Source organism: Equus przewalskii, chromosome 2, assembly GCF_037783145.1.
Source record: "Equus przewalskii isolate Varuska chromosome 2, EquPr2, whole genome shotgun sequence".
In the NCBI taxonomy this organism is placed as follows: domain Eukaryota; kingdom Metazoa; phylum Chordata; class Mammalia; order Perissodactyla; family Equidae; genus Equus; species Equus przewalskii.
The window spans coordinates 111,434,251-111,453,302 of record NC_091832.1 but is presented as its reverse complement, the minus strand read 5'-3'; the positions used below and the strand labels follow the sequence as shown (position 1 = coordinate 111,453,302).

Genomic DNA, 19,052 nt, shown 5'->3' with positions numbered 1-19,052 from the left:
TCCACTCCAATCAGGATTACCCTCATCATTTCATCAAAACTGCTCAATAAATTTCACACTGTGAATCCAATTGTCAGTTCTCACTCATCTTGCTTTATCTATCAGTAGCATTTTATATCATTAATTATCCCCTCGATCACACATAAACTATCTTTACTCAACTGCCAAGAGATCATAGTTTTCTATAACTTCTTAGGCACATTTTCTGGTTCCTTCTCATTTCCCTATCGTCCAAATGTGGCACTCCCTAGGGCTTAGTCCTTGAACCTCTTCTCATTTCTATTTATATTCACTTCTCTGGGCAACTCGCACTCTCTTATGGTTTTAAACACTATATACACTGACTCCAAAATTTACATCTCCAGCTAAATCTTTTACTTGCTCCCGTTTGTATATTCAGCCATCTATTTGGTATTTCCACTAGGAAATCTAATGGACACCTCAAGCCTAACAAGACCAAATCTGATTGCCTGACATTTTCCTTAACCCCAAACTGGTACCTCTCACAATTTCCCCGGATAGCTCTATTATTCTATTTTCTTAGGGACACACACACACACACACACAGGCATGCCCCTTGGGATTAGTTGACTCCTCTTTCTTTCCCACCAGGCCCACTTGACTTATGATTCATTGGCTCTACCTGTAAAATATATCTCAAATCTGAACACATCTTACCTTCTTCTCAGCTATCGCCCTAGTCCAAATTAGCATTATATCTCTATTGGATCATTGAAATATCTTCCTTATTGATCTCCACCTCTGCCTTTTCCCCACATCAGTTTTTTTCAATATATTGGCCGGAGGAATCATTTCACAGTGTATATCCAGTTAGGTCTCTCTTCTGATCAATTCTCTACTCCAAGAAAGTTTCTCCCATTTCACTCAGAGTAATACCAAATTCATACGGTGATCTACACAGCTCTACCTAATCTACCACTTCTCTTTCACTGAATTTTCTCCAACCCCATTGGCCTTCTCAATGTTCTCCGAACATGCTGTGCTATTCAGATACCTACCTCTGGACTTTTGCATTTGCTGTTTCTTCTGCCTAGAATACTTGTCCCCCAGATATAAACATGGTATACACTCTCATTTTGTTTAGTCCTACTTAAATGTAGTAGTGTCGGTATATCTACTTACGGCCTCCCGATGCAAAACTGCAAGCTTCCTCTCAACACTTTGTAACTCCTCCTTGTTGGTTTTTCTTCGTGTGTGTGTGTGATTTTAACAATCTATTATACTATATAAATAATATTACTTTTTGTTGTCTATCACGTCCATTAGAATCTAGCATTTCAATCAGGGACTTTATTCTATTTTGTCCCCTTCTGTTCTCCATGTCTACATCCCACTTTAAAAGAGAGCAGTAGGAAATTGAATTGAAAATAGGTAGGTACCAGAAGATAAAATGGTCTTATTCAAAATTCTAAGGATTTTAAATTGCCTTAAGTATTGGACAGCTATTGAAATAATTTAGTTTCAAGACTGATGTGGTAAGTATTGACTTTTAGAAAGTTTTTTTTTTTGAGAGAGTAAGTGGATTGACTAGAGTCATGAGATAGGAGACAAGTTAGGAATTGACTATAATAGTCCAGATGAAGTCTTAAGAGCATGGAAATAGGGATTTAAAAAGAAAGCAAAGTTTATACGAAGAGCAAGACTCAGAAGAACCAACATCATATTGAAAGAGAACCGAGTCAGAGGACTGACACTAATGAACTTCAAGACTTACCATAAAGCGACAGTAATGAAGACAGTGTGGTACTGGCAAAATAAAAGACACATAGATCAATAGAGCAGAACAGAGAGTCCAGAAGTAAAACCAACACAAAGATAGTCAACTGATCTTTGACCAAGAGCGAAAGCAATTCCTTGAGGAAAGGATAGTTTTTTCATCAACTGGTACTGGAACAAATGGATATTCACATGTAAAAAATTAAATATATGCACAGACCTCACACACTTCTCAAAAATTAACTCAAAATGAATCAGAAACTTAAATGTAAAATGAAAAAACTATAAAGCTCCTAAAAGATAACATAGGAGAAAATCTAGATGGCATTGACTTTAGTGACAACTTTTTTTTTTTCCTTTTTCTCCCCAAAGTCCCCGGGTACATAGGTGTGTATTTTTAGTTGTGGGTCCTTCTAGTTGTGGCATGTGGGATGCCGCCTCAGCATGGCTTGATGAGTGGTGCTATGACTGCACCCAGGATCCGAACCAGTGAAACCCTGGGCCGCCAAAGCAGAGCGAGCAAACTTAACCACTCGGCCACAGGGCTGGCCCCTAGTGACAGCTTTTTAGATACAACACCAAAGGCATGATCCATGAAAGGAAAAACTGATGAGTTGGACTTCATGAAAATAGAGAACTTCTCTGTGAAGACACTGTCAAGAGAATGAAAAGATAAGCTACAGAATGGGGGAAAATATTTGCAACAGGCATATCTAATAAAGCACTGTTATCCAAAATATACAAAGAAGTCTTAAAACTTAACAATAAGAAAATGAATAACCTGATGAAAAAATGGGCCAAAGACCTTTACAGACCTCATCAAAGAAGAGATACAGATGGTGAATAAGCATATGAAAAGATGCTTCACATCAAGCGTCATTAGGGAATTCCATATTAAAATAATAATGAAATACTAATACATACCTACCAGAATAGGTAAAATCAAAACAGCAAAAGCAACAAATGCTGGGGAAGATGTAGAGCAACAGCATCTCTCATTCATTGCTGGTAAGAATGCAAAACGGTACAGCTACTTTGGAAGACAGTTTGGCAGTTTCTTACAAAGCTAGACACAGTTGTATGATCCACCAATTGAGCATCTCATTATTTGCCCCAAAAGGGGTGAAAACTTACGGCTATGCAAAAACCTGCACACAGCTGTCTATAGCAGTTTTATACATAGCTGCCAAAACTTGGAAGCAACAAGATGTCCTTTAGTAGGTGAATGGATAAATAAGCTTTGGTACATCTGTAAAATGGCATATTATTCAGCGCTAAAGAAAAATGACCTAGCAAGCCACAAAAATATATGGAGGAATCTAAAGCGCATATTTCTAAGTGGAAGAAGCCAATCTGAAAAGGCTACCTACTGTATGATTCCAACTATATGACATTCTGGAAAAGGTGAAATTACGGAGACAGTAAAAATAGCAGTAGTCGTCATGGGTTTGGGAGGAGGGAATGAGGGATAGGCTAGGTGGAGGGGCTCTTTAGGGCAGTGAAGCTATTCTGTCTGATACTGTAACAGTGGATACATTTATTATACATTTGTCAAACCCTAGAGAACATACAACACCAAGAGTGAACCCTAAGTAGCAACCTGTGGACTTTGGGTGATAATGCATCACCGCAGGTCCATCAATTGTAAGGAATGTTGGCAGTGCAGGAGGCTGAGCGTGTGCATATGTGTGCAGGGAAGGCAAATGGGAACTGTACTTTCTGTTCAATTTTGCTCTGAATCTAAAACTCCTCTAAAAAGTAAAGTCTACTTTTTAAAAAGCGTAAGCTGTTTCACAACATTTATTTATAACTTTCTTACAAATTTGTAGCACCATGTGAGCAGCACAGTGGGATGCATTTAAGAAGCACAATATGAGAGCCACATAACTTAACAAAAATTCTGTTCTTCATTCACAGTTTCTAAACAGCATTAAAGAGTTCCAATTCACAAAACAAAATGACACTTCTAAAATGGTGGTTTCTCTACTCTCAATTCTCTTGTACCCTAAAGGAACTCGGGAAATTCTCACATGACTAAATTTCCTTTCTGCCATCTGCTTCACTCTTTTCTTTTCCCTCTCCTCTTACCGGTTCTCAGACCCTACTATACTGATCAACTAACCTCACACTCAGAAAGCAAGATATCATTCTCTTTTGGGAGTAAATGGAAAGGGCAAATGTTTTCCATTGTTTCTTGGAGAGGCAAGGTTGTGAGTACGCCCATATAAATTATTTTTATCCTGTCATATGAGAAATAGAAGAGTCATGAGTTGGTATTTGAATGGATGTAGAGAGGGAAAAATAATGAATTGCCCAAAGACTTCAGCTTTCACAGTCATTCATTCAATACCTATTGAATTCTTACCAAGTGCCAGATGGACTACTCGCCTGACAAACACTAATTCTGCTTTTCCAAAGCAGTGGAAGTCTATTCTATGACACATTTGAGTAAAAAGTCAACTATAATAGAGCATAATAAGTGCAATAATAGGGAAAGTACAATGCTACCCAGAAGCAGGGAAGATGTGGGAAAAGAAAATAAGTAGAATATAATATATTACTTTTGAAATGTTTGTGAGATATTCAAAAGGAATGTCCACCAGGCTGCTGAATATATCAGAATAGAATTTAAGCTCTGTGCTGGAACTGTAAGTCAAGAGGTTGGAAAAGTAATGGTACTGAGTGAGGGAGGCAAGGAACAGTGTGTACAATAAAATGATAGAGGTATACCATTAAAACCTTTAACACTGCATGAAGTGTGCTTAGTGAAAGAGAGCCATGGAGCCTACAAGCAAAGGGACACAAATGTTTCTGATCAAGAACTGAATGGTATTTTTGCGTCAAGAAATACAACTGAAAATTGACCTTGACTTTGGCGACCTTAGACAATACTCAGTAGAATACTGAAGTCAAGTAAAATATTAAAGTGAGTTGGGAAGGAAGTAGGTGGTGAACAAGTTGACACAGCTGCAAGGAAAAAGAAAAAGGAAATGCAAGCGTTAAAAGGAGTATAAAACTTGCTGTCATAAGAAGTACACGCTTACTAGCCAAGTCAGAACTGTGAGAATATGCTATGAGATTTCAGAGAAAGGAAAGAGTCCTATGGAAGTCATTAGGAGAAGATTTAGAGAGGGAAGTAAATTGTTTTAATCATTGAAGAATGAGAGGATTTGGATTTTGAGGAGGAGAGAGCAAAGAGAGATTTTAAACAAGTGAGATTTTAAACAACCAAGATGGAGGACCAGACAGGAGAATGACAAGACCAATTTTGCCCTTAGAATTCCAAGGCAGTATTCATTTTCTTTGAATACTGATTTAACACTTAATAGTGATTTACACTTTTGTTAAATCAACCTATAGCCAGCAGCAATAAAATGACTGCCATCCACTGATAATTACTTTGGTTCAGCTCCATTATCATTCTTTAAAAACCGTTATTATATTTGCTATTGATCTGCATCCTTGTTAATTTCCTCAGCAGACAATCATGGAAGCAGTTATCCATGAAGCATAAAATGCTCACTTAGCCCTCATATTCTAACACACTGTAAGTTAGAAAGATGAATGAATGAAGCTACAATGTAGAAATGTGTCTTGATCTATTACTGAGTAAAGGAAAGAGAAAAAGAATTTTGCTTAATATTTAACATCAAAGTTTAACTTCAAGAAATCACAAAGGAAATTATTAAAATTAATTAATTGGCTTTTTGTTTGTGAATTTAATGTTAAAATTAATAGTGTTACATTTATATTCACAAGCTACATTAATATCCAGAATCTCTTAGAAGCTATACTTTTAATATTTTAATTATTCTCTTCCTGAATTTAGGTAAGCTATTACTTGGTCATTATCAATGGAATTTGCCTGCATCAGAAGTAACAAAAGATTACCATTACTTAAAATTCATTTCAACAATCATCTCTCTATCCCTGACTTTCTTACCTAGATACTCCTAAAGTAGTCAATACATACATGCCTGGAGAAAACTTAGATTGTTTTGGGTAGTATAACTGAAGTCTATTATCTACTTTATAGGAAGATCTTGTGATATTTTTTCCCCCTACTATATTATCTCACTATCAGGATATTATCTGTGTAACATAATATACTACTGACTTTGAGCTACTTGTAATAAAAAAATTAACTCTTTTCAAGTGGATTCTCTTTATTTCACATACAAACTGCCATGAATTCCACTTATCAAAATTGTTATTCAAAGAATCAAGGAATGAATGAATGGAGAATTTAGTGCACAGAAAAGTGAAGAGACCTATGTAATGTCACACAGCTAATGTGAGCCCACATTTTCTGACTTCTAAATCTCCTCCTCCATTGCTGCTATTCTGCATTGGAGCTCTAAATATCAAGAAGTAGAATTTTATTGCCATGCACAAGACTTATAAAGTACTTTATTAAAATGGAAATTCTGCGATTTTCTTTTGATGATTTTTCCTGACTGCAGATTTTATATATCTTACAGTTGCTATTTCCACTTTTACTTATTTTTCTTACTTCAGAGGATTCTTAATTTTATACAGCACAAAATAGTTGAATAATTCTTTACCAAAGGGAGATATGCTCCATTCAATTTCACCGGTAATCTGTGCCTGCTGTTTTTATTTAATTGCTTCGTATTTTATGTTATTTTAACTTTTAGATACCACAGAATAAAACACCAGCTTGGCCATCAACCAGAAATAACATGGCTGGTCACATGTAAATATACCCCATATAGAATTTCATCCTCCCACTCAAAACCAATCCAGGATACACAATTCTCAAAGTTTGCAAAAGCATGATAAAAACTCATGGGAAGAGACTTGGAGTGATTTCAAGCACTCTGTTACTTGTCAGAGGCAACATTTCTTGAGATGCTCCTATTTTAATACTTGATGATTGGAATCTAGAATTATTACAAACGTTACTTATGAATACTTTAAAAGGATGGTAGGCACCATACCAAAATAATGCACTTGGCAAGTCTATTTGGTGGGAAATACTGGAAGATTATTGAAATCTAAAATATTTTGTTGACTTTCTCAATATCTTTGGGAAAAAAGAATGGGAGGAGTGAAAGTGTTGCTGTTTTACATGTGGAAACTATAAGGTCGATTTAAGATACACCAACACATTTGTGGCAAAACTTGAAATATAATTTGTATCTTTTTACGGAGTCTGAGTCAACATTAGTAATTGAGAGAAGTTCAGTCTATTGTCCAGATTCTTCTGTGGAAGGAATTCCCCCCATGGGTAGGAGCGAGATGGTGCTTACCAACTTCTCTTGTGCTTGCTCATTGGACGACGACAAGGGATATGGGTAAAGACGTTAGAATAAGCATTCTGCCTACCTAAAGACTTGCTCTAGCAGTTGGTTAGAAAACTGTTCAATAAATTTCAAGTAAACAATTGGGCAAAATTATGTAGCAGCATGGTTTCCACATGTAAAACAAACCCATTTTTTTTCATTTTCCCTATTCCTTTTTTTCTCAAAGTTATTTTGAAAGAGCAACAAAATATTTTACATTTCATAATCTCCTAGTCTTTTCTATCAAACAGGCTTCCTAAGTGAATTATTTTGGTTCAGTGCCTAGCATCCTTGTAAAACATTCATAAGTTAACTTTTGTAATAATGCCACAAAATATGTCAGTATAGACAGCACATGAAATATTTTTTAATGTTTTACTAAAGAATTGGAAACTAAGTAACATTTGTATTTGTTTTAGTTTTATCCAGTTTCAGTTTCTGAACTTTTTCTTCTTTGTCTTCTTCCAACCTCGTGTTTTTCCTTATGCCAGCATGCCAGAAAATCAAGATAAACTATTTAGCAGCTTTTCTGACAGTTTTTTCCTCTGGTTTATGGTCTGCTTTTCTTAAGATATCTGGATGTGAGTTAATTTACAAAACTGTAATGACTCAGATTAAAATGTTAATCAATGACATTTGATCCTTTAAGTTAGATAGAATACTATTAATATTCAAATACATGATCAAAACTACAGTAGGGACAGTGCAGAGAGGTGATTTAGGTCGCTACCTTCAAGTGGAGGGGACTGGAAACAGTCAATACTCATCACTCAGGGGTTGCTTTAAATCCATAGAAAATGTTACATTGCAAGCCAAAGTTAGAGTACTGATGCATGTAATTAACACTTAATTCCTTTAATTTAACACCTCTCATGTTTCCAACTTTGCACTAGGAACTTTATTGTTACATTTCGCTTTCCCAGCAATTCTATGAAGTAGATATTATTACCTCCATTCACAGATCATGAATCTGAGGCACAGAAGGGTTAATTAGTTCTTTCAAGGTTATACTACAAGTAAGGGCAAAGCTAGAATTAGAATCTAGCTTTAGTGGAATTCAACATTATCTCCTGCCTTCTACGTCATGATGCCATCTCATCTTTAAATCAATCCACATTTGTTTCTATGACTGCAACTCTTCTCTAACAGGGCTGACATTCACAAGGAAGCCAAACAATCTCTACATTCCTTATCAATTAGAAGTTCACAGAAGCCAGAAGTATCTTTCTTATTCATGCATCTAATCTTTAGATATTTTCTTTCTTGGACTGGCTCAAAGACCAGCAAAACCAATATATTTAAATTTTAAAAAGTCAATCCTTCGCTTAATTAGGATATTTACCATTTCCTTATTTAAGAGATTATACAGCTTGTAAATGATCCTTTTATGAAAAGTTGCTTTTACACTCTAGAGCACGTCCTGAGTAATATATGCCCGCTAGGTCTCTTTACCCAATCATTATTTACGTGCATTTTGTTGAGCAGCCTTCTAACCAACTGCTAGACCTGGGTTTCAGGTGGGCAGAGCAATCACTCTAAAGCATTTACCTCACTCCTCCTACTTACGCGGTGAAAAACAAGAAACCTTGGTAACTGCCATTCGTCTCCTTCCCAAAGCCAAAATTCCTTCCGCAGAAGCCTTCTGGATACTCGGCACTCCAACCTGTGTTGGTTGCTTCGATTGACTGGAATCTCACTGATTTTTAGAATGTATTGTTTTTCCTGATATTGCATAGAAACAACCTCCAAATATCCTTCATATGTTGGTTCTCTGGTGTCACATAACATAAAACAAATTCCTTTTTCACAAAAAAGAAAATAATTCTGCAACACATATAGGTAACTATGCTCTTCCTCTACAGTCTTTTTTTCTTTAAATATCTTCTCTGTTTCTTCAACTGGTGCTCATATGACATACTTCCCACACGTCTCCTCATTTTTTACATTTATCAAACTTTGCTAATTGCCTATAGGTCAAGCATTCTCTAAGCATTCCTGCCATCACAATCTTTTGGTTAAATTGGGGGCACTGATACATACACAGTAATTACACTTTAAGGTAGTAGGTACTGTGATACAACTGAGAGAGTAGGGCAGGGACAATGGTCCACCCTGGGCGAAAAGGAAGGTCAGAGAAAGCTGCTCCTAATATGAGGCACCAGGAACCTGAGACTGGTCAATAGGCCAGATGATGTTAGACCTGTGCTAAGCAGGATTACTGATCACTGTTTCTTTGATGTTAGTAGTGTGATTATGTTAATTAACTTTGTTTGCATTAGCATTATATTAGTCATCTTATTTCTGGTTCTTGTTGAGTTTGAAGTACTTTTGAAAAATGGTGAATTTAAAAAAAATTCAATAATTACAGTTATCCCTCTGTAATTTCACTATGTAAAGTCCATTACTCTGGCCAACTGAGTGATCTTTTAGAATTTTGGTTCTTACACACACCAATTTGTGAGAATGAGATAGGGGACCCCTTCTGCTGCTGCTGAAGTTTTAATAATAGCATTAACTCTCAGGCTGTAGGGAAAAATACAATAATTTGAGATAATTTACTCACATACTACTTTTCAAATACCTTAGAACTGTAAACAGTAGAAGTAAAGAATTATATTTTCTAAAACTGATCAGTCTTTTACTTTCCAGAGAAAGAAATTCTGTGCCATATCCTAAGCTCTATTAAACAATTTCACAGAACTGAGGATGATCATCAATAGGCAGAGTCAAAATTCAGCCTGTCAGCTTGCATGTTACAAGAAGCTGCTACTCCTTATCACATTTTTCTACAAGATGAAGTAATGTTCTCAGTTGGGCATGTAACTTTTAAATAGATTTTCTGAGTGTCAATTTATCAGAAAGGTATTTCCTGATCAGCTCTATAGCTCTCACTTACACCTTTAACCTACCACCGTGATTTATTCATCTTCATAGTACGACAGCCCTATCAGAGGGGCTTATTTCTTTACTGCCTGTTTTCTCCCACCAGAATGTAAGCCTCCTGAGAGCTGTTTTGTTCACCTTAGCATCCTGAATGCTATCTGGCACATATTTAAAATAATGGATAATAATATTTATCATTATCATTATGAACATTACAGGACAAAAAGGAAAGGCTATTTTCTCTGTTTAAAGTGGAAAACATGTCCAGATGGAGAAACAGAGCAACTTAAGTACTAAATCGAGTTCAACCTCGATTGACCAATTTGAGCATCATTTTTGTGGTTAAGAAGTTGCCTTATTCCAAGGAAAGCGGGTGCACAAACTGAGATATCAGGAGCCATAATGCTTTAAATTAATTAATGTCTAATTTTAAAATAATTGCCTGTGTTTAATTTTACTTAATGTAGTATGTGAAATCTCAACTGGATTGATATAACTATTAGTGAAAGACTGGTTGGGAAACAAATGCAATTTAAATTCTGATTCTAATTCTTCCCTTGAACTTTAGAGTAATGAATAGAATTAGGACTTTTACATGCGTTCACAGGAGCATATGCATCCCTGCATCTGTTTCCTTTCCTTCTATTAATCTTTAGTGTCGCTATATTTATTTCTGAGGTTTAAATGATTTTTATGTAGGCGTGAAAGACTATTCAGTACATCAAGAAGAAGAACTCTTTTGAGATGTCTGATGAAATATGACAAATTCTGTGCATCAGCAGTCTACAACCGAATTTCTGATTCAGGAATGGAGTCAAGCCAAAGCATCTTAATGTGCAAAATAGTTTTCCCTCTCTCTTTTTCTTCCATTAGTATGGCAGTCGGTTGGTCCTTGGGCTACATATGAATGCTACCACGTTTTAACTACTAAATATAAAAATGATTTATGGGCATTTAAAATACTAGTATAAGGATTATTTACACTTATTATTTTATTTTTGCCACTAAGCTGCTTCTGCTGTGTGAAAAAGAGTCCACTGACAATGAAAAGGAATATGGAAAGGGAGCAAAGGACTCTTCTTAAACAATTTAGTAAATTAAATGGGAATTCATAGATGGGAGAACAGCCAATATTTTAAGGCCGACATCACTATTTCTCTGACATGATGAATTTCCCATCCTACCTTATCTTTCTTTTATTGTTTAGTGAACTTTACCCACTTTTTCTGTGCGTTTTTCCCAACCACTCCCGTGTTCAAACTTGGCCATTAGATAACTGCTGTCATACTAAACATGAGTGGTTTGGTCCTAGACTTTGCAAGAGGGTATTTAAGCTTAGGCGGCAAAAATGAAGAGAGGAAAGAAGGAAGGGAGGAGGGAGGAAAGGAAGAAAGGAGAGAAGGGAAGAAGGGAAGGAGAGAGAAAGGGAGGGAGGAGAGGATGGAGAGAAAGAAGAAAACGGGAAAAGGGAAGGGAAGAGTGAGGAAGGGAAAGGAAAGAAGAATGAAAAAGAGGGGAAAAAAGAAGAAAGGAGCGAGTGAAGAAAGAATAAGGAAGCATCTTTACATTTATTTTTTTGCTTGAACACACTGGACTTGGCCAGCTAACTTTGAGCTTCCACAAGGCTATGATGGAAGATAAATTCTACTAAAGACTTCTAATGAGGAGGCTAAATATTTTAAATAAAGCACAACACAAGTTCATCTGGCAATGGAATGTCCGAAAAGGGAATATTTGGGAAGGGGGGGGGAAGAAGAAGTGTATGCCTGTGTGTGTGTGTATGTGTGTGTGTGTGTGTGTGTGTGTGTTAGCTTGCTAAAAGTTACTTTCTTGCTGAACTCTTCAAATATTGAAAGCAACAATTTCTAAGAAGTGTAAAACTTGAGTTTGGCACAGAAATCTCAATTCTACAACTTAATAGAGTCTTCGGCTCTGTTTCCTCAAATATCCTAAGCACATTATCAGATTAGGTTCTCAAGCATTCAAATATAGTATTTTTTTAGTTCTTTATTGTCTTCTCATGTTTCCTTAATTCCAATTAATTAGTCGTGATTATCGCTTAGTATTAATGAAGTATCTTAAATTTATCTGCAGAAAAAATATTTCTAAAGTAGTCTATATATGCAAATTTCCTCAATGAGTCACTTGCAAGCCAATATTTGTCAAATGAAGGTTATTTTGTTATAATCTATTTCATGGCCTGAATTATATGGATACTCATGAATACAGGCAATTTATGAGAAAGCAAAGGAAATAAATATATCAAGTCACATTTTCAAATGTTTTTACCAGTAGGAATGGAGAGTAAGTTACCATTCACATTTTTAAAAAATCTATTTGTCTTGAAATGCCCAAAGCCACTGATGTGTTTGGATTTCAATATCAGACTATTTTGGGTTTTTGGAAAGTGTGTTATCAAGTCAATATTATTCTAAAATAAATCTGAGATTTGTCAACTCTAGAGTGTGATAGCATTCCTTAGAAAACTGAGATAAAGAAAGCTTGGAAAAAGGGCTGTATTTATAAAAATTCTGCATTGCACTGACACCTCAAACTTCTGAAGATTACTGAAAATGACTAAAAACAGAGTGCATTTAACACAGCCTGTAACAGCATAGCTGAAAGTTTCCTGAGGTGTTAAGAAAAGGTTGGCTAAATCTGACTCCATGATGGCTGAAGGCAGTGGCATCATGTCTGACACCTGACCCACATCTCTCACTTCATAAACTTAAAATAAATCAATGGACAACATAGTTTCTCTTTTTCTTAGTTACTTGGAGTACATATTGGATGAGTATTTCTTTTTTGTTGTCTGGCTTCACAAGACATATACTGCAACAGTGTTAGTATGCCTACTTCTATTGTAAATTTTACTGGGCCAGTTACTTTCCGAAAACCTTTACACTTCTTCCTCGGGGCATGTATCCATATGTGGCATTTCTGATTGCTCTATCATCTCCAAGATAATGGTTAGACAATGCATTTCATCTTTATTTCCCTTTCTGCTCTTGTGTATAAGCAGTGTTTTACAGGAGTTTCTGCCAGGTTTATTTACATTTTTCATTAGAGCAACATTTAATAAAGACGGAAACTTTATTACTTTAAAAGTTTACTCCTCTTGGAAAATAAATTTGTTTCTTAAATATCCCACAGTTTGTGCTACAGAAAAAAGTAACAGGTTAGACTTTAAACAATAATGCATTATCAATGAATTTCAGCCCAGAGAGAATTAGCCTTCTGGGTGCCAGCTTCTCTATCTTGGCTTCCAACCAGTGCTGATATTCAAGCTTGATTTTATAAGTTTCCCCAGCTGCTGTCAAAATCTGGGGAGGCAGCACCAGCTAGAACCTTCCAGCTTGCATGGCATGCTAAATGCTTCTCTGTTCCTCTCCCTGAGTAATTGGTACGATATGATGCACAGAAAGTTTGATCTTTGGGTTTTATTCCCAATGGCACGTTTCCCACTCAAACAGAACGTGGAAGGGGATCATATCAACATTACACCTTTTGGGGACAAATACTTTACTGGGTTAGAGACATTTATTTAGCACTTTTAAGAAGTAATGTTAGCGTTGAGATTGAATTAAGAAATGAAGTTTATTTGAAATCCAGTTACAAAATGATTTTTAGGGGAAGAAAGACTAAGTATAACATTTTAATACTCAAAGAAGATATAAAAGATTGTCCTTTTCTGAGGTGAACATATATATGAGCATATGTTTCTATTTTGGTTATCAACTATAGAAACTCCAAATTATAATTTTATATATTTATATAAAATAGTCTCCAATTACTTCCTTTTGATATTTAAGGAAAACCATTTAAATGGACACATTTCTTAGATAACTTCAGCTAGCAGAAAACAAAATGCATTTTATATCCATTTCCAAGTTTATTGAAAGGAAAATAAATATTGAAATCCTCATGAAGCTTTTACCTTTTTTATTTAGAACAGTGCCTGAGTGTCTAAATTGCACATATATTTCCCTCTATCGGTGATTTTCATGTTAATAAATCATACACATTATAATTTTTTCAAAGGATTTTCTAAGCATCAATCTTAGTGCTGACCAACTGTCATTAAGATACAGAGAAAAAAACAAAGACTATTTCTCATAGTGTTCAATTTCAAAAAATCTTCCCTTTTAGCTTATCATGAGACTTCTATCAATGTAAGTGCTGTGTGATATTGACCATCAAAGGTAGATATTCACAGGATTCCTTACTCTAAAAATGTCTACAATCGGAGCAGGTATTAAATTCCCATTCTTTGTCTTGAGATAAATGTAAATGGCAAATATATTTTGCTTACTAATCATTTACTTTTTTTCCTGAATTCCAGTTGAAGACAGACTGTTTAAATCAGTGGACTTTAGAGTCTACATACATTTGCTTCACGAAAAAACTGTAATCGACATAACACCTACCTGGCATCTGGACATAGCTAACTGGAATGTTTTTAATAGAAGAAATTAAACTTATTCTTTTGAGATGAAAAAAACACCTTTTTAAATCTTTGTGGGGAAAAATCACTGCCTCCTACTTTGGGGGAAATTCAACCAATTACAGTAACTTTAGTCTTCATCTATTTTCTCTTGTGGTAAGAAACTCACAGGATTTGAACCATGAAGTTGGTGAGAGAATGAATAACTAAAATCATTAAGAAAACTCATCCGTATCTTTGTATGTAAATTACTTTAAAACATTTATGATCTAGAGTTGATGAAAAATATCCTGATAGAAGACACCATGGAGGCAAGAAAAGGTGAATTTGAAAAAGACATGATAAAGTATAAACTACTGAAACTTTTTCAGAGCTATATTATGACTCACATTATAACCTATCATAATAAACCAAATATATTATCACTTGAAAATACTATGATAGTAACTCTGAAAAATACAGTATTTTTTTAATTAGGACAAATTACAAGGAATATACAGGTTTAAGGTTTCCTTTTTATTTAGTTTTCTCCAACAGAGATATTAGAAGGGATGAGTAAAATCATATTTAAATAACCTTTTTTATTTTCCAACTTATTCTGTGCATGAGGAATTTGGAGGTATTTACAGGTACAGAATAAAGCTGAATTTGTTCTCCTGGGAAACTATGCTTATGGCATATGATATATATTGCTCCAAGAATTTATTTTTCTTTCCTAACAGGAGCTGGTAGGAAAGCATCTACTTCTTTAAAAGCAATTTGTGACTATTATACAATTTCCAATGTCTGTGACAGCTGTCTCTCTAAAGCAGACCGTCAGAATAGAGCATGCCTGTAAATCTCAGGTCCCAAAGAGAGGAGTTCCAATCTTGAGTAATTTGAATGCCATGTTATCAGTAACACTTCTCAGGGAAACATTTATAACCCCACAGTTTAGATGCTGAATTTGTAATAACGACATTTTCAATATGAAAAGGCTAAAATTGTTATCAAGTGAGGGGTTTATTATGTACATGTTCTGATAACAGTTTAAAATACTTCAAGTGCATCTCTTTTTTCAGGCAGGACTGTATTTTCCATTTATAGTGCAAATATAACTTCTATAAAGCACAATGTCAGGTAAGCACACATGCTGAAAAGGGAGATTGAATTTGGCTTAAAACTACTACCTGCTTCTACATAAGTCTTTCACAAATAAAACTTTATTGTGTTCAACTTGTTTACATAGCTAAGCAACTAAGCAACATATATTCATTTATGGTACACGCCTCGGTTTCAGCAAATTAGCAATAACTTACCTAGAGAAGCATTTCAATTTTTTTCCCTTTTCCTAACTTGAATTTGTCCGGAGTTAGAAAATGAGATATCCAGTATTCAGATTTACTTGGCTCCAGGTTAATTAGAAGGAGCTTTCAGTTCATACAGTGTGCCTCAACAATCTTCCGAGAGCACTCTTTAGCTCCAGTCCTAGCATCTGAACTCTTCCAGCAGAGTCTCTTTTTATTTACACACACATTGTCCTTTTCAAAACAAGCAGCCAGCTGGAATGATTCAAACCTCTGTTCAGCACACCGTTAAAATGCAGCTTCCTTCTTGGACACGAGCGTTACTCCAGGGAGCGGACCGAGGACAGCAAAAAGGCTATGAGGTATGAGAACTATGTAATCACCGGAATACCAGCTGCTCCTGCTCGGCTGCTGCTTCTGCGGCTGTGCTTGTTGGTTAGCTGTAGTCGGTCTTTCCCTCCCTCTCTTTCTCTCACATCTCCAGAACTATAAAGGCAGTTCTGCCGGATTATGATTGGCAGAAACAGCCAATTCCTTCAGCTAATCATCCTCAAGACTTTCAAGGACCTAGAGCTGTTGTGATGTCATCCACTCAGTGGGATGTTACACATGAATACATTCCAATAGAAGCTAATTCAGCGATCAGCTGCATTCCTCTCACACCACGGGGATTGATTAGATGCTCCTTGAGGATTTGCATAATCTTTCATTGTACAGTTGGACTATTTCCTATGAAATTCGAGAGTAAAATTCCACTTTGCAGCTATGACACTGTACCAAAAGATTCTTCTGGGTTAAAAAAGAAAAGTTCAAGACAGGGTTTTCTGAAGTAAATGCATGCCAAACATGTGAATTATGAATTTATGAAAAGCCAACAATGAGCAGTAAGAAACTTGGAGAAATATTGGTGACCTACATAGTCCTGAAATTAATAACAATATTCTGGACCATAATAGATGCTGAAAGAAAAGAAAGAGTAGCCATGTGTGTGTGTGTATGTGTGTGTGTGTGTGTAGTATGAATTGTTTTATTAACTGAGGTAAATTACTGGATTATTATGGAAAAAAGTTCTCTCCTCTCCTGAGCATGGACAAAAATTGCCTCCGTGTCTCACTTTTCTCTTGGCAATATAAGATGAAGATGATTTGCTCTTCGCTCTCTACTAACTCATAAAGATATTACAAATTACATTTATACATTTTATGTAAAATTCCTTAAACTTTTCCTTCAAATAGCAGGTAAAAGTAAAGTGCTTTCAAGTGTATTTCTTCATTCCAGGCTATATAATTCCCTAGGCTCTTCTTGCTTCAGTACCTTCTTTAGTCTCCATCACTTAATTTAGTGAAATAAGATGACCTAATGACAGTTTAATCCAAGATCCCTTATAGGCTGGAGAACAGAGCCGCTAACTTCTCTCAGACCCAAAGTACCCTTTTAGTGTGCCCTTTTAGTGTGTGCGTGTCTTTGGTTATAAAGAATTCTGCTTGAATTTCTGGGGCGGCATCAGTGACCCTTTCGGTATGCTGCGGGGGAAGGGTTGTCCCTCAAAACACAGCATCTATTGATGATGACATGTACTTTTGGATGAATAATTTTAATGCACCCAGTGTTACTAGAGTTATTATACTGCATAAGGTTTTGAGGGTCAGCAAGCTGTAGATATATGCTAGAGAGGATAGAAAGAAATCCAGTAAATTAAAAAGAACATCTACCAGTTATTTCAAAACTTATGAACACTATCACTAATAGATCATATATCATGTGTCAGTTATTTTTTCAGGGGTGCAGGCTAAAAATGTACTCAAGCAGAAATTTGTATTTTAAAAGTGCTCAAAGAAGAGTTCAAGAACTACGTACTACCTTTAAGAAGCTTTGGAATATAAAGATGCATTTCAAAATCAAATGAGAATTTCCATTGTGATATACATTAAATTTAAAAATGGATAAATTACAATCAAATATTTTAATGATGTCTCAATAAAATAATTATTATTAAACAACATCATGCCAAACATCAACTACTGAGAAAGAAAATAAAATACATAAAAAAGCTGATTGAAGGTTTTATGTAGTTTTTCATACTAATATTGCCTTTTTATTTATTTATTTAGGTTTAGTCATCATTCTTCTCTTACTTACACAAAAATGGAAAGAAATATTATTTTAAAATACTCAGTTCTTTATTTTATTGACATATTTCTACTTCATAAGTCAATAAAAAATGCCACTTTATCAGATTAATTTCAGTTATTGGAACCAAATGACAACACAGTGATTTTGATCGCAAAACATGGCATTAACACGTGGACCAGGATTTACATCCTCAGCACCGGTGATAACTATAGTTGGTGTTAACTGATTACAAGTGAAAGTTTTCATCAGTTTTTTCTCCAGGATTAGTCCAAAGCAATGCTTGTAGCTGAAGAAACATCATATCATTTGGAGTGAAATGAATAATAAAGTGAAAGCACTGTGAATATAAACGTGTTATATATCGTATTGATGGAAGATGCTCTGAACACAAAATTCTCACATAAACTGCTTTTAAACATCTGTTGAACACTAACTTCAAAAACAAGAAATCCCAAAATTCTGGGTTCAAATTCATAGTAGGAAGAGGGAAAAAAAGAGTTTACTTTTCTTTTCTTATTGTTTACTCAGAAATAAACTAAAATTTGGGGACAGAGGGTCTCATCAGGTGTACACATGTATAAATGATGGAAACCAACCAAAAAGTGCTTTCTGTCAAACTCCTGGGGAGAGTTTGAGAAATTCAGTGTTCATACTAAACAATAAAAATAAAATAATCCCAAAAGTACCTTGAATAATTTTCTTATAATTTCCTTTGTATTTTGTATTTTCCTATGATTTAAAAAAACTTACTTGTGAAATTATTGTTTCATCATTTTCTAATCTTTTGTGTGAGGGAAGTGATCCTGAGTGTTGTGAGCAGGGAATGTGATATGCAAGACAAGATAGGGAAGAATTATTTTCTCAAAGTGTTATTTAATCTCTTAACTTGTATTCCACAAATGAGAAGGCCGCGCATTGTCAGATATGGCATCTATCTGGTTAGCTTATAATAACACACATCATGCAAAGCATTTGTCCAACTGCTCATAGTTGAATTCTATTTTTTTTTGACACTCCATGAAGTGTGACATAATTTTTCCTTTATCTATTAAGACGTAGGTCCAGACATATACTAAGTCCTAAATGGATCTTTATTAAATTGAATTAAATTTGTTGAACTAATACATTTTTGGATCTCCACATATTTTTATTCAATTGGTATCAAACCTCTTTTTTCAACTGAGTTGCCTTAAAAGTTCAAAAACTGCGTCATATGCATGGTTTTGAAATTGTAAAAATAAAAAACTTTAAAAATATTCTGTA

General features: G+C 35.1%; 1 protein-coding gene across 2 annotated transcripts in view; it reads right to left on the bottom strand.

Moving 5' to 3' along the window:
- The window catches only part of LOC103557777 (N-deacetylase and N-sulfotransferase 4), a 389,440-nt gene that overhangs the window by 245,866 nt on the left and 124,522 nt on the right, over positions 1-19,052 (bottom strand). The window contains exon 1 of one of the 2 annotated variants that reach the window (XM_008530458.2): positions 15,669-16,120. The exons of the other annotated variant lie outside the window; for it this stretch is intronic. The gene's annotated coding sequence lies outside the window, so the exon portion shown is untranslated. Of the gene's footprint in view, positions 1-15,668; positions 16,121-19,052 lie in introns of those variants that run through there. 2 annotated transcript variants of the gene reach the window in all.